Genomic DNA, 14537 nt, shown 5'->3' on the forward strand with positions numbered 1-14537 from the left:
AATTTCAAAACAGTAACAGCTTTGCTAAAAATGATGTCTTAGGTTAAAGGATTTTTCTGCTTCTGATAAACTCTCTTCTCAATAGTCCATAAGAGAGAATAGACAAACTTCTTGTATTTACAGGTCCTGCTGTTTATGCTCCATGTGGAGTCTCCTGAATCTTAGGTGTGGATGAATTGCTTTGGCTTCAGAGTTGTGGGGAAGATACAAAAAAGTAGAAGAAAGAAATAAAAATGCAAGCTGAAATGAGCAAGGGGACACATTCATGGTTATACATACAAATGTAGAGGAAGTAGTGGGGAAATATAATAATTAATACATGCATCACTGAAGGAAGAACTGTAAAAATATTTTCACCAGGACCTGCATTCAGTGGGGGACAATTAATTATAATGAGCATCATGAAATCATATATTTTCCCTGACTTTTAAAAAGTAATTTTTAAGGTGATAACATAGAATATTGGAAAAATGTCCCCAAGAGATATATGATATGGTTTGGCTGTGTCCCCACCTAAATCTGATCATGAATTGTAACTCCCACCGTTCCCATATGTCATGGGAGAGACCCGGAGGGAGGTAATTGAGTTATGGGGGCAGGTCTTTCTTGTGCTGTCCTCATGATGGTGAATAAGTCTCATGAGATCTGATGGCTTTATAAGGGGCGGTCCCCTGCACATGCTCTCTTGCCTGCTGCCATGTAAGATGTGACTTTTCTTCTTATTTGCCTTCCACCATGATTGTGAGGCCTCCTCAGCCTTGTGGAACTGTGAGTCAATTAAACCTCTTTCCTTTGTAAATTACTTAGTCTTGGGGGTGTTTTTAATAGCAGCATGAGAATGGATTAATACAATATGAGTAGGGCTCTTAGTTCTCTTTTCTACTTTCCACATTATTTTTCACATAATTTCTTCCGGATTTCCAGGCTCTTATCCTGCCTGATCATCTCTGCTGAAGAAAACTATCCTGAAAACCAATTTACACTGAATATACTGTAGTCCCTCCTTATCCACAGTTTTGCCTTTTGAGGTTTCAGTTACCCACAATCAACGATGGTCCGACAATATTAAATGAAAAATTCCAGAAATAAACAATCAATACATTTTAAAGTGTGTGGCATTATGGGCAGCATGATGAAATCTCACCCAGTCCTGCTGCCCCACTCAGGATGTCAATCATCCTCTTGTCCAGCATATTCACACTGCCTACGCTCCCTACCCTTTCCTCAATGAGTAGCCAGCTCGGTTATCAGATCGACTGTCATAGTATTGCAGCACTTGTGTTTGTCACCCTTATTTGACTTCATAATGGCTCCAAAGAGCAAGAGTAGTGATGCTGTCATATTGTTATAATTGTTACATTTTATTATTGTTGTTGTTAATCTTTTGGTGTGTCTCATTTATAATTAAACTTCATCATGGGTATGTATGGATAGAAAAATATCCCAGTATACATGGGATTTGGTGCTATCCCTGGTTTCAGGCATCCACTGGGGGTTTCCAAACATATATACCACAGAGAAGGGGGACCTACTGTGCCATTCATTCATTTATTAATTGACTGCTGATTAATTTACTCATTTAGCAAATACTTTTGAGCACTTACTATGTCCTAGGCACTGTTCAAGTTTCAAGACTACAGCTATGGGCAAAATTATATATATATAAAATGTCTGTTTTCATGGAACTTACATTGAAGTTGGAAGGGAAGAAAAATAAATAAATATAGAAATAAGGGACATGTGTCAGATGGTGGTAATGCTATGAAAAAAAAATAAAGCTGGAGAAAGGAGAGGTGGTGGTGGGTTGAAATTCCAGTAGAGCCATCATGGAAGGGATTGCTGCCATTTGAACAAAGATCAGAAGAAAGTAAAGAGGACAGCTATGCAGATATCTGAGGGAATGTATCTATAATCTTTGTTGGAGTAGCAGGTAGAAAAAAATGTTCAACTCAAAGAAATAAAATGTTAATAACAGCATTTCAGTGACACAGCTGTCTTTCTATGACTAGAAAGACAATTTTGTTGCAAAGACCTTCTCAGAGTCCTATGTATCATGCCATGGAAGTCACTGACAACACTACCAGTGGGAAAGGCCAATCCAGGATAGAAGTTTTGAATCGTTACTTACAATGATGAAGACTCTGCTCTCTGGCAGATGACAGCCAATAAATGGATCTGTTGTAAAAAGTCAAAGGCTCCCAGGAGCATGATAGGATGCCAGGAGACATTTGAGCATTATTAAGCAGAGAGAGAGGGAGCAGGAGAGAGAAGAGAGAGAGTGAGTTCACAGGGATTTATTTACCCACATAATCACAAACAGGGCTGGTTGCTTGGAGCAGTTAGAAAACTTGGTTTGGAGTGAGAAATAGTGGTTATTAAGGCCAAGCTCGGAGTGGTAGACATGAGGCAGGTTTCTGGATCTGCTCTAACAGAGGTGAAGTAGGCTGCCCTTCCACTTTTGTGTGAACTGGGAATTGTGTACGCCTTATTGTTTTTGGGTTAAGAGCCAAATCTTTGGAGCCAGATTTCTAAGATTCAGATTTAAGTTCTATCCCTTACCTGCTGTATGAACATGGCCAATTCCCTTAACTGCTCTGTGATTCAGTTTTTCTCATCACTGTCTTCTTTGTCATTGTCATTGTCATCATCATCATCATCATCTAATTCTGGTTCCTATTCCTTCAGTGGCTTTTCCCTTTAGTTGGGCCCTTTTGTCTGCAGCTTTTTCTTTCCCTGTATGTTCCTGTGCCTGCCAAGTTATTCCCCAGCACCAGATTGGGCTTTCCTCGGTGTCTGGGTTCCTCCTGAGCAGACATCCTGGATATCACCTGGATACAGGCTGTTTCAATTCAATTTGATCCAAAGTCAACAGACTGTGCTCCCTACAGGAGGAGAGAGTTGGGGGTTTAATGTGTTCAGAAAATAAACTCATAGCTATCATAAAAAAGAAAACATTTCCCTTAACAATTTTTGTGAGCTTATTTAGTTTATGGTTTAGAGAAAATGTAGAGGCATCATATGTATCATAAAAATGATAGCTATTATTTTTTGAACATATACAATGCACTTGGCACAAGGCTGTATTTTAAAGAGTACAAATCTCTTAGCAATTCTGCTGGGTAGATATTCTGATGAGGAAGTATGAGGAAACTGAAACTCATAGTAATGACAGATTTATAAAGGACAGTGCTAGCTCGTGCTCTTTCTCTGACACAATTTTCTTCCACATATTGGTTTGATCACTTTTTTCTGACCTCTGGATGCCCTATACATGTGTATGAAGCATAACTCAGATTTAGATGGTAAAGGCAGCTTTTTTCAGTTAACAAATTTAATTATTTAATTATTTTCTTACCGTGAAAGTAATACATGTCCAATATAGAAAATTTTGACATAGTAGAAAGTTGTCCAAGGTCACGCTGATCCGATAGGTGGCAGAGTGAAGGCTCAGCCTTTCCCAGAAACTATGTTCTCAGCCACTATTTTATACAAAACCATTTTCCTACGTTGGTCTCCTTTGGCTGACTCACCCTCAGGGTCAAATACATTGTTATTTAACATATCGGCACATCCCAGTTCAGGGAACTTGTTTGGTTTTGCACAGTTTCATCTGTCTTTAACATAGGATAACAGTATGAAACTTCTCTTGGGCAAATAGGCAGCCAATTTATGGATAGTAACATTCTCCAGATTAAAAATGTAACTGGAAAAGCCAGCGATGCTAATGGAATTGATATCCATACATGATAGATGGGCTTCTTTTAAAGATTGTCTAGTGATCTGTGAAGTCATGTCTATGCATATTGATAAATTGTTTGCATTGTTTGACCGGGGGTATCTCAGGTCACCTCCCTCTTTACTTGTAATTCTCCAAAGTCCACTCCTGCTAATTGGGATTGTTTTTGAGAATTATACTTTAAGGCAGTGATGGATAACTACATCATCACATTTAGTTTACTTTACTTTGTAAATATTGGTTTACTTCTGTTTGTTTTCTGTTATAATTAAATGAAATTAAAACCCTATAAAGCAATAGAAAATGTGAATCAGGGCCTCAGATCCTTGCTTTATACATTACGAGTTGAACTAGCTGATAACCAGTGACTTTTCCATTTTTCCAATTACTTAAAACCATCCATCAATCACAACAGTAGGATAAATTTTATTGCCTGGGATCATGTTTAAAAATTTTTTGGGGGGTGGGTGGTAAAATTGCATATGTCTCAGAAAATATTGCAAATTCATTTCTTGCCAGTTGCAGAGAGTGAAGTTGTGTGATCATCAGTTGATGATTAAAGGATAATAGTCATAAGAAACTGAAATCAGAAAGAAATCTGATTTTTAGCAAAGGCATCAACATTTCACAATATTAGGGACTGGAACCTATTGCTCATGCCTGAGGTGGAATAAAGCAAAACACAGTTTCTTGCCACAAACATGTTTAGAGAAATTTCAGAAATCTCCAGTTACAGTTTCATTGTGGCTCACAAGAATAATATTGCATTTATTTTCTATAATCTATCAGTCTGAATGGAATGTAGACATAAGTAATGACTATCTAACTACTTGTCCTGGTGGGGCTTCTCTGAGGAGGCATGGTACAGTTGTAAGAACACTGATGGTGGCGGCAGAAAGATTTGTTTGATTCTTGGTTATTCCTTTTTACTGATGTGTGACCTTAGCTATGTTATTTAATTTCTCTGAGTCCACATTTTCTTATCTATAAAATGGAACTAATAAAACATCCCTCAGAGGTTTATTATAAAGATTAGATTTTAATGCATGTGTAATGCCTACTGCTCAATAAATCTAGGTCCACAATTTAATTTTCAAAATTTTGAAATCTAAAAGTGATGAAAGTTGTATTCTTGAAACCCTTTGGATGGCACAACCTAAACTGTCTGATTTTATTTCATTTGGCAGAATTTTTTTCCTAATCATGTTGTATTAGTTAGTTTTCACACTGCTAATAAAGACATACTTGAGACTGGGTAATTTATAAAGGAGAGAGGTTTAATTGACTCACAGTTCAGCATGGCTGGGGTGGCCTCGGGAAACTTGCAATTATGGTGGAAGGGGAAGCAAACATGTCCTTCTTCACATGGCAGCAGGAAGGAGAAATGCCAAGCAAAAGGGGGAAAAGCCTCTTATGCACCATCAGATCTCATGAGAACTCACTATCATGAGAACAGCATGAGGGCAACTGCCCCCAGGATTAAATTACCTCCCACGAGGTCTCTCCCACAACATGTGGGGATTATGTGAACTACAATCCAAGGTGAGATTTGGGTGGGGACACAAAGCCAAACCATATCATATGTGAAGCTATTTATTGTTGTTTTCAACTCTGTGTGAATATTAATAGGTTTTGGTGAATTAATATAAGTGTTTGATTATTTGTGTTGTCTCAGACTCTTCAAGGGGTGTTACAAAATGTTCAATTTAATATCTTTCTAAAGTGTAAAAAAGTCCTGAATTCTGAAACATATGTAGCTCCAAGAATTTCTGATAAGGGATTTTAGGCCTGCATTTCTTTCCTGCTTTTAGAATGAAGAAATATTATTTTTTCTTATATTGTCTTATTTGAGTTAATATTATAATATCACAAATAATCATTTTGAGGAAATGATCTTTAGGATTTTAAAAAATCATTTATGAAGGAATATTTTTACATTGTCTGAACTAAGATTTATGATCACAGTCTGAGAACTGTCTTAGAATTCTTGACAAAGATCTTATGACCTAGAACCTAGTGGGTTTTATGGTAGGATAAAAATATCTCAAACTCTGTTTTAGTTTGACTGAGTTAAAAGAGACCCTTTTACATTAGTCATAGTAGTTGCTTAATAAGCATCTGTTGAGATGAGTTGACATCCTAAGAAATATGCATGAACTTTAGGATAGTATGACAGTAGATGGAGGAATAAAATTCAAATGGGTTCTCATTTTTAACATGCCTGACTCAACCTTTGGTCTCTTTTCTGGCAAAGTCATATTTTTTTATTTAAAAAGGCAAATCAGGTACGTTCTTGATTTTTAACTGCTCACTCACACATAAACATTATTCTTACACTTAGCATTGAGTTTCTGTATTTATTGCCAGAAACTGTGGAGATCAAGAAAGTTGCAGATACATGTGCTAGAGAACCCAAAGGTGGGGAGGGGGAAGGAGGGAGTGGAGCACTAGGTACTGTCCATGGTACTCAAGCAGCCTGGTTCTTCTGCTAAGAGCATGTCAGTTGCTGAATTATAACAAAAATCAAATGACCAATTGCCTGAAGTGCCTGTAGCTCACTTAAAACAAATTGTAGGTTTAATTGAGCCTGTATGAAATAGATCATCCTGTATTGAGCAGATATTTTTGTAGTTTAAGATTTGTAAGAGAGATTATCAGTAGTACTTGAAAACACACAGTGAATAGACCAGTGTAATTCACAAGCTACTAAAGAGAAATTATTTTGTAGGCTACATAGTCACTGGGTAAAAACTAAAGTAATTTATTTAATTATCCTTTTGAGGGCTCTCTACGTTAATTTTATGAATGCAATAGAAAAGCCAAAGGAAAAATAGGAAATTAACTTACATGGAAGTTGGTTATTAATTTTCCCTTCATGTAGAAATGCATTTTACTGTGTTTAGAACAATGTAATTTCAGAGACAGTGAAAGTGTCTTAACTCACAAAGGAAGCAAACAGAAATGGAATCAGAGAAAGTATATTCTGAGCCTTTTAAGTACTGGGGGTTTCAGCATGTTAAGGTGCTTGATTTTGGTTCTTAGTCCACTCTTGGTGCAACTTTCTTCTCAGACAAAGAAATACATATGAGTAAAGGCATGAGGGCAGACTTTAGGTAAAACCAGGAGGTAGCAGAAGTATGCTTTAATAACTCTATTCACCTTCTTTTCCACTTGTGGAGTATTAGTGCCTCCTCGATTCTCTTCTCTCTCCTTTATCAAACCAGCCCTTCTAGAAATGTTTGAATTGGAAACTTTTCCTTGAATTATAGAGTGAAAGGCATTTTTGTGTAATATGATTACAGATGCCACAGAATAGGAGGTTTTCCAGGCAAGAGGATTATCTTGGTGCCCATGAAATCACCCAGTGAGCATGTCAGTTATGACATAGAATTTTTTAAGCTCATCTTCTGTGGGAAAAAAATCTAGTAATGACTGAAATCTTGCATCTTTTTTAGCCTCCCACAATCCATTTTTTCACAGTGAGTCAGAGAGAGCTTTGAAAAATATGAATTCTATCATATTTTTTCTATTTAAAATGATTTAATGAATTTCCTTTATCCTCAGAAAAAATGTACCAAGCATTTTAACATGGCCTATGGGGCTCTGTAATAATGTGGCCTCTATGTACTTCTCTCTACTTTTGGCAATCTGGAAACAGTGGTCTTGTTTTAGTTCTTTGAGAACTGCAGGATGGCCGGAAGTCTGGTTTTTTTCAGTGCTCTGTTTTCTAGTGCATAATGAAGTGCCATGATTAATAAGTACTTTTTTTTTTTTTTAAAGACAGAGTCTTACCCTGTCACCCAGGCTGAAGTGCAATGGCACGATCTTGGCTCACTGCAACCTCTACCTCCCAGGTTCAAGCAATTCTCCTGCCTCAGCCTCTCAAGTAGCTACCATTAGAGGCACCTGCCACCATGCCCAGCTAATTTTTGTATTTTTAGTAGAGACAGGGTTTCACCATGTTGGTCAGGCTCATCTGGAACTCTTGACTTCAGGTGATCCACCCACTTCAGTCTCCCAGAGTTCTGGGATTATAGGTGTGAAATAATTACTTCTTAAATGCATTAGGTGAAAAAAGGAATGCGTGCAATGTTGTCACCATGCTGGTCAGTCTTGATAAAACTACGCTTGAAGATGGCTGACTAGAAGCAGCAGCTTTTGGAAACTCCCATAAAAAAAAAAAAAGCGTGTGAATCCTTCACTGGCAACCAAGGTGGCCAACGAGGGGAAGGGAAACCCCTTTCCCCCAGCCAAGGGAGGTGGTGAGTGAGCCTGCTACCCAATAAGGGAATCTGCTTTTTCCACAGAACTGTGCAACCCATGGATTGGAAGATTCCACTTGCTAGCCCATGCCACCTGGCATAGGGTCCCAACCCTAGAATGTGCAGATTCTTACAGCCTCTCAGCTGGAATCTGCTTAAGCCTACTGGACTCAAGGGGAGGGGTGACCAGCACCGACTGTAGCTGCCTGCTATCTAAGCCACTTGAGCTCCTTGCGGGAGGGACAGCACCCAGCACTGGAACTCAAAACTGCCTAACATGCTAAGCTCTCTGGGCTGGGGAAGGGCAGCACACATTTCTATAGCTCCAGGCTGTACTTTTTCCCTTCTGGAGTCAGGGAAGCTGGCCTTGTTGGTCCCAAGACTTGTCCCAACAGCCCAACACACTGGCTGTGGTAGTCTGTGGCCAGAGTGCCTCTTCAAGCTTAAACCTGACCCATCCTTCCTCATTGGGTGGGGCTTCCTTGCAAGATCTCCAATAACTCCAGCCAGGGATTCAGGGACAGAATTCAGATATCCCTGGACCTGAGCCCCTAGGGGGAGGGGGCGGCAGTGTCTGTGGACTAGCAGATTTGGCCTCTTCTCCTGGTATTTCCGAGGAATCCGGGAAGCCCAGATGAGAGGGTTTCCCCCCAGCAAAGCACACCGTCTCCATCAAAGGACAAAGTGTTTCATTAAATGGGTCCTGCTTCACATGCCACCCAACTGGGTGAGACCCTCCAACAGGGGTTGTCAGATGCCCTATACAGGAGTGACCCAACTGGCATCAGGTTGGTGCCCCTTGAGGTCAGAGGTCCCAGAAGAAGAGGCACACACCCATTTTTGCTGTTCTCCAGCCTCCTTGAGTGACATCTGCAGGCACAAGAGTGAATCAGATAATCGGATGAATAGGGCCTGAAGTGAACCCCCAGAAAACTGCAGCAGCCCTACAGAAGAGGGACCTGACTATTGAAAGAAAAACAAAAAAGCGGAAGGTGGCAACAACAGCATCAACAACAAAAAAGTCCCCCATAAAATTCTCATCTAAGGTCAGCAGCCTCAAAGACAGAACACTAGACAAACTCATGAAGGTGAAGAAGAATCAACAAAAAAATGTGGAAAACCCAAGGCCAAAGTACCTCTTCTACTCCAAATAATTGTAACATCTCTCCACCAAATGTGCAGAACTGGACAGTGGGTCAGATGGATGAATTTACAGAAATTGGTTTCAGAAGATGGGTAATAAAAACTATGCTGAGCTAAAGGAGCATGTTCTAACCCAATGCAAAGAAGCTAAGAACTTTGAAAAAGGGTTGGAGGAATTGCTAACTAGAATGACCAGTTTAGAGAGGAGCATAAAAGACCTGATGGAGCTGAAAAACATAGCACAAAATCTTTGAGACGCATACAGAAGTATCAACAGCCGAATTGACCAAGTGGAAGAAAGAATATCAGAGTTTGAAGTTCACCCTATTGAAATAAGACATGCATACAAGAATAGAGAAAAAATAATGAAAAGAAATTAACAGAGCCTCAAAGAAATATGGAACTTCATAAAAAGACTAAACCTACGATTGATTGGAGTACCAGAAGGAGATGGGGAGAATGGAAACAAGCTGGAAAACACACTTCAGGAAATTATCTAGAAGAACTTCCCCAACCTAGCAAGACAGGCCAACATACAGAGAATACCATTAAGATATTCCATGAGAAGATCAACCCCAAGATGCATAATCATCAGATTCTCCAAGGTTGAAATGAAGTGAAACTGTTAAGGGCAGCCGGAGAGAAAGGCCAGGTCACCTAGAAATGGAAACCCTTAAGACTACCAACAGACCTCTCACCAGAAACTCTACAAGACAGAAGAGATTGGGGACCAATATTCAACATTCTTAAAGAAAAGAATTTTCAGCTTAGAATTTTATATCCAGCCAAAGTATGCTTCAGAAGTAAAGGAGAAATAAAATCCTTTCCAGACAAGCAAATGCTGAGGGATTTCATTGCTACCAGGCCTGCCCCGCAACAGCTCCTAAAACAAGCACTAAATATGGAGAGAAAAAAAACTGGTAGCAACCACTGCAAAATGACACCAAAATATTAAATTCAATGACACTATGAAGAAACTGCATCATCTAGTGTGCAAAATAACCAAATAGCATTATAACAACAGATCAAATTCATACATAACAATACTAACCTTAAATGTAAATGGGCTAAATGCTCCAATTTAGTATTTGCCAGACACAGACTGGCAAATTGGATAAGGAGTCAAGACCCGTAGGCGCTGTATTCAGGAGACCCATCTTACATGCAAAGACACACAGAGGCTCAAAATAAAGGGATGGAGGAAAATTTACCAAGCAAACGAAAAGCAGAAAAACAAAACAAAAAAAAACAAAACAAACAAACAAAAACAGAGACTGCAATCCTAGTCTCTGACAAAACAGACTTTAAGCCAACACAGATCAAAAAAGACAAAGAAGAGGATTACATAATGGTAAGGGGAACAATTAAATAAGAAGAGCTAACTATTCTAAATATATATGCACCCTGTACAGGATCACCCAGATTCCAAAACAAGTTCTTAGAGACCTACGAAGAGACTTAGGCTCCCACACAATAATAGTGGGAGACTTTAAGACCCCACTGTCAGTATTAGATGCGTCAATGAGACAGAAAATTAACAAGGATATTTGGGACTTGAACTCAGCTCTGGATCAAGTGGACTTAGTAGACATCTACAGAACTCTCTATCCTGAATCAAGAGAATATACATTTTTCTCAGTGTCACATAGCACTTATTCTAAAATTGACCACATAATTGGATGTAAAATTCTCCTCAGCAAATGCAAAAGAACTAAAATCATAACAAACAGTCTCTCAGACCACAGTACAATCAAGTTAGAACTCAGGATTAAGAAACTCACTCAAAAGCACACAATTTCATGGAAATTGAACATCCTGCTACTGCATGACTCCTGGGTAAATAATGAAATTAAGGAAGAGATCAAGAAATTCTTTGAAACCAGTGAGAACAAACAGACAATGTACCAGAATCTTTGAGACACAGCTAAAGCAGTGTTAAGAGGGAAATTTACAGCATGAAATGCCCAAATCAGAAAGCTAGAAAGATCTCAAGTGACACCCTGACATCACAATTAAAAGAGCTAGAGAAGCGAGAGCAAACTAATCCAAAAGCTAGCAGAAGATAAAAAATAAGATCAGAGAAGAATTGAAGGAGATAGGGACATGAAAAACCCTCCAAAAAATAAACGAATTCAGGAAGTGGTTTTTTGAAGAAATTAACAAAATCGATAGACTGCTAACTAGACTAATAAAGAAAAAGAAGAGAGAAGATCAAATGGACACAACAAAAAATGATATAGGGGATATGACTACTGACTCCACAGATACACAAACTACTATCAGAGAATAATATAAACACCTCTATGCAAATAAACTAGAAAATCTAGAAGAAGTGGATAAATTCCTGAGTGCATACACCCTATCAAAACTAAACCAGGACGAAGTCAAATCCCTGAATAGACCAATAACAAGTTCTGAAATTGAAGCGGTATTTAATAGCCCACCAACCAAAAAAAAAAAAAAAAAAAGCCTAATACCAGATGAATTCACAGTTAAATTCTAGCAGAAATACAAAGAGGAGCTGGTTTCATTCCTTCTGAAACTTCCAAACAACTGAAAAGAAGGGACTCCTCCCTAACTCATTTTATGAAGCCAACATTAGCCTGATACCAAAGCCTGGCTGGCAGAGATGCAACAAAAAAAGAAATCTTCAGGCCAATATCCCTGATGAACATTGATGTGAAAATCTTCAATAAAATACTGGCAAACCGAATTCAGCAGCACATCAAAAAACTTATCCACCATGATCAAGTTTGCTTCATCCCTGGGATGCAAGGCTGGTTCAACATATGCAAATCAATAAACATAATCCAGCACAGAAACAAAACCAAAGACAAAACCACATGATTATCTCAATAGATGCAGAGAAGGCTTTTGACAAAATTCAGCATCGCTTCATGTTAAAAAATCTCAATAAAGGTAGGTATCGATGGAACATATCTCAAAATAATAAAGCTATTTATGATAAACCCACAGCCAATATCATACTGAATGGGCAAAAGCTGGAAGCATTCCCTTTGAAAAGCAGCACAAGACAAGGATGCCCTCTCTCACTACTCCTATTCAACGTAGTATTGGAAATTCTGGCCAGGGCAATCAGGCAAGAGAAAGAAATAAAGGGTGTTCAAATAGGAAGAGAGGAATCAAGTTGTCTCTGTTTGCAGGTGACATGATCATATATTTAGAAAACCGCATCATCTCAGCTCAAAAACTTCTTGAAATGATAAGCAACTTCAGCAACATCTCGGGATACAAAATAAATGTACAAAAATCACAAGTATTCCTTTACACCAACAATAGGCAAGCAGAGAGCCAAATCATGAATGAACTCCCATTCACAATGACTACAAAGAGAATAAAATACCTATGAATACAGCTAACAAGGGATGTGAAGGACCTCTTCAAGGAGAATTACAAACTACTGCTCAAGGAAATAAGAGGACATAAACAAATGGAAAAACATTCCATACTCATGGATAGGAATAATCAATATCATGAAAATGGCCATACTGCACAAAGTACTTTATAGATTCAATGCTACTCCTATCAAACTACTGTTGACATTCTTCACAGAATTTATAAAAAAAACTATTTTAATCTTCATGTGGAATCAGAGAAGACCCTGTATAGCCAAGACAAGCCTAAGCAAAAAGAAAAAAGTTGGAGGCATAATGCTACCTGACTTCAAACTATACTACAAGGCTACAGTAACCAAAATAGCATGGTACTGGTACCAAAATACATAGATCAATGGAGTAGAACAGAGACCTCAGAAATAATACCACACATCTACAGCCATCTGATCTTTGACAAACCTGACAAAAACAAGCAATGTGGAAAGGATCTCCTAAATGGTAAATGGTAAATGGTACTGGGAAAACTGGCTAGTCATATGCAGAAAACTGAAACTGGACCCCTTCCTTACACTGTATACAAAAATTAACTCAAGATGGATTAATGACTTAAATGCAAAACCCAAAACCATAAAAACTCTAGAAGGAAACCTAGGCGATACCATTCAGGACATAGGCATAGGCAAACCTTCATGACAAAAACGCCAAAAGCAATTGCAACAAAAACCAAAATTGTTGAATGGGATCTAATTAAATGAAAGAGCTTCTGCACAGCAAAAGAAACTATAATTAGAGTGAACAGGCAACCTATAGAGTGGGAGAACATTTTTGCAATCTACCCATCTGATGAAGGCCTAATATCCAGAATTTACAAGGAACTTAAACATATTTACAAGAAAAAACACACAATCCCATAAAAAAGTGGGCAAAGGATATGAACAAACACTTCTCAAAAGAAGACATTTACATGACCAACAAACATGACAGAAAGCTGAATGTTGCTGATCATCAAAGAAATGCAAATCAAAACCACAATGAGATACCATCTCATGTCAGTCAGAATGGCAATTATTAAAGTCAGGAAACAATAGATGCTGGCAAGGCTGTGGAGAAATAGGAATGCTTTTACACTGTTGGTGGGAGTGTAAATTACTTCAACCATTGTGGAAGGCAGTATGGCAGTTTCTCAAGGACCTAGAGCCCAGCAATCCCATTACTCGGTATATACCCAAAGAATTGTAAATCATTCTACTATAAACACACATGCACATGTATGTTTACTGCAGCACTATTTACAATAGCAAAGACATGAAACCGACCCAGATGCTCATCAATAATAGACTGGATGAAGAAAGTGTGGTAAATATACACCATGGAGTACTATGCAGCCATAAAGAGGAACGAGGTCATGTCCTTTGCAAGGACATGGATAAAGCTGGCAGCCATCATCTTTGGCAAACTAACACAGGAACAGAAAACTGAACACTGCATATTCTCACTCAAAAGTGGGAGCTGAACATTGAGGACACATGGACACAGAGAGGAGAACAACACATACCAGGGCCTGCTGTGGGAGGGTGAGGCATGAGGGGAGGGAACTTAGAGGATGGGTCAGTAGGTGCGTCAAACCACCATGGCATACGTATACCTATGTAACAAACCTGCACGTTCTGCACATGTATGCTGTTTTTTGTCTGTTTTTAGGAGAAGAAAAAAAAAACTACCCCTAATTCTGGTGTTGTCCTTCATGTCACAAATACATATTGAGTACTTGGTATGTGGTAGGCACTCTACTATGTACTGCTAAACGACAGGTACAATGTGTAGTAACCAAGCTGTTGGGAATTAAGAGTGGCCTCCCAGAGTAGGTTATAATTTCAGATTTAGAGAATAGGTATGCAGAAATGATGGAGAGTATGACTGTAAAATTCTGCATTTTGGCTGGTTTTAGACTAGACAGAAGAATCAATATCCAGGGAGGCATAACTGTTTTTAAAACAAAAGTGAAACTCAATATTTCTTTCCAACAAGAAGAAATTATTG

Source organism: Sapajus apella, unplaced genomic scaffold (genome assembly GCF_009761245.1).
Source record: "Sapajus apella isolate SASKATOON/1434 unplaced genomic scaffold, GSC_monkey_1.0 scaffold14, whole genome shotgun sequence".
Lineage (NCBI taxonomy): Eukaryota > Metazoa > Chordata > Mammalia > Primates > Cebidae > Sapajus > Sapajus apella.